The sequence below is a fragment of the Lathyrus oleraceus genome, chromosome 2 (genome assembly GCF_024323335.1).
Source record: "Lathyrus oleraceus cultivar Zhongwan6 chromosome 2, CAAS_Psat_ZW6_1.0, whole genome shotgun sequence".
In the NCBI taxonomy this organism is placed as follows: domain Eukaryota; kingdom Viridiplantae; phylum Streptophyta; class Magnoliopsida; order Fabales; family Fabaceae; genus Lathyrus; species Lathyrus oleraceus.
Window position 1 is genome coordinate 148,194,754 of NC_066580.1, and position 2,884 is coordinate 148,197,637.

The window sequence follows — 2,884 nt, forward strand, 5'->3', positions numbered from 1 at the left end:
TGTTTAGTTTCCTATAGTCAATGCACATTCTCCATCCCGATTCGATTCGTTTAGTTATAGTTTCCCCTTTTTCGTTTTCAATAACGATTATGCCTCCTTTCTTTGGTACTACGTGTACAGGACTAACCCATTTGCTATCAGATATAGGATATATAATACCTGCTTCTAATAACTTGGTTATTTCCTTCTTTACTACCTCACTCAGGATCGGATTTAGTCTCCTCTGGTGTTCCCTAGAAGTTTTACAGTCTTCTTCTAACATGATGCGGTGCATACAAATAGAAGGACTTATTCCTTTAAGATCGGTGATGTGGTAACCTAGTGCGGTTGGATACTTTCTTAAGATATGTAGGAGTTTTTCTGTTTCGAGTCTTCCTAGGTCTGCATTAACTATCACAGGTCGTTCAAGTTCTAAATCTAGGAATTCATATCTCAGATTTTTGGGAAGTGTTTTCAGGTCAAGGGTTTGTTTGTTAAGACATTGCGTGGGGTCCGGTGTTATTGCTAAACATTGGTTAGATTTGTCTTTTAAAAGATAGTCTGATGATTTGTCTTCTCCTAACTCTGCTTCTTTTATGCATTCATCGATGATATCCATGAAGTAACATGTATCTTCTATTGCAGGTGCTTTCAAGAATTGGGAAAGAATGAACTCAATTTTCTCTTCACCTACTTCGAAGGTGAATCGTCCTCGTTTTACGTCTATGATTGCACCGGCAGTTGCTAAAAACGGTCTTCCCAGTATAATGGGTGTAATATCATCTTCTCTAATGTCCATAATTGTAAAATCAGTTGGAATATAGAATTGACCTATGCGTACGGGAACGTTTTCAAGAATTCCTACAGGATATTTGATGGAACGATCTGCTAGTTGCACAGACATTTTGGTTGGTCTTAATTCTCCCATTTCCAGTTTCTTACATATGGATAAAGGCATAACGCTAATTCCGGCTCCTAAATCGCATAAGGCTTTGTCGATGACAAATTTTCCTATGTGACAGGGTATAGAGAAACTACCCGGATCCTTGAGTTTAGGAGGCATGTTTTGGATTATAGCGCTACATTCGGCAGGGAGTGTAACGGTTTCGCTATCTTCAAGTTTCCTCTTATTAGAAAGAATTTCTTTTAAGAATTTAGCATAGGAGGGCATCTGCGTAATAGCTTCGGTGAACGGAATTGTAACGTTTAATTATTTAAGGAGATCAACAAATTTTCTAAATTGGCCCGCATCTTTGGTTTTAACAAGCCTTTGAGGGTAAGGGATAGGTGGTTTGTAAGGTGGTGGAGGTACATAAGGTTCCTTCTTTTCTAGGGTTTCCTTATTACTCTCTTCCTTTTCCTTAGGTTCACTTTCCTCAGTTGATTTCTTAGGGTTTTGGTTTTCTATCCTTTGATCAGACGGTCCTTCCACTTCCGTTCCACTTCTTAATATAATTGCATGAGCGTGGCTTCTCGGATTAGGTTGGGGCTGTCCAGGGAATGTACCAGTTGGGGCAGCAGTAGGTGCTTGTTGTTGGGCTACTTGTGATATTTGTGTTTCCAGCATTTTGTTATGGGTAGCCAAGGCATCTACTTTGCTTGCTAGTTGTTTAAGTTGTTCGCCAGTGTGTACATTCTGGTTTAAGAAATCTTTATTGGTTTGTTGTTGGGAAGCTATAAAGTTTTCCATCATGATTTCCAAGTTAGATTTCCTAGGGGCGTTATTGTTAGGCATGGATGGGTTCGGTTTCTGATATCCCGGAGGTATAGCTGGGGCTTGATTTTGAGACTGTCCAGGTGCGTACAAAGCATTATTACTCTTATACGAAAAGTTTGGATGGTTCTTCCAATTTGAGTTATAGGTATTCGAGTAGGGGCTTCCTTGAGCATAGTTTACTTGCTCTGCTTGGATTCCTGTCAAGAGTTGACAATCCGTAGGAGTGTGACCTTGGATTCCACAGACCTCGCAATTCTGAGTTATAGCAACCACGGCGGCTGGAGGTGATACATTTAAACTTTCAATTTTCTGGACCAAAGCATCCACTTTTGCATTAACGTGATCAAGGTTACTTATCTCGTACATGCCAGTTTTCGTTTGAGGTTTTTCCACCATTGTTCGTTCGGTTCCCCACTGATAGTGGTTTTGGGCCATGCTTTCGATAAGCTGGTAGGCATCAGCATAAGGTTTGTTCATTAGTGCACCACCTGCAGCGGCGTCTATTGTTAACCTTGTGTTGTACAAGAGACCATTATAAAATGTGTGAATTACTAACCAGTCTTCCAAACCATGGTGTGGGCAAAGTCTCATCATGTCTTTGTATCTTTCCCATGCTTCGAAAAGAGACTCGTTGTCTTTCTGTTTAAATCCGTTTATCTGGGCTCTTAACATAGCTGTTTTGCTTGGCGGAAAATATCGAGCAAGAAAAACTTTCTTCAACTCGTTCCATGTGGTGACTGAGTTGGAAGGAAGAGATTGAAGCCATCTTCTAGCGCTATCTCTTAATGAGAAAGGAAAAAGACGAAGTCGAATTGCCTCTGAAGTGACACCATTAGCTTTAACAGTATCAGCGTATTGGACAAATACGGATAAATGAAGGTTTGGATCCTCGGTAGGATTTCCAGAGAATTGGTTCTGTTGCACAGCCTGCAACAGCGAAGGTTTAAGTTCGAAGTTGTTTGCTTCGATTGCGGGTGGAGCAATACTTGAATCTGGCTCATCTTGCGATGGAGCGGCGTAATCTCTAAGAGCACGAGCTGGTTCTGCCATCTCGGTTATCGAAGGAAAAAGGTTTTTGAAATCAGGAAGTTCTATAGGAGGGAGATTGTTTGCAGCACGATATTCCCGAATTCGTCGTAGGACTCGGAGATATAATTCGATATCGTTGATTCGTAAATAGAGCGGTTC

The 2,884-nt window shown here is 40.8% G+C and overlaps 1 pseudogene; it reads left to right on the forward strand.

The window, feature by feature from the left end:
* Positions 1 to 2,261: 2,261 nt before the first annotated feature.
* Positions 2,262 to 2,361, forward strand: LOC127124319 (uncharacterized; annotated as a pseudogene).
* The last annotated feature ends 523 nt before the right edge of the window (positions 2,362 to 2,884 follow it).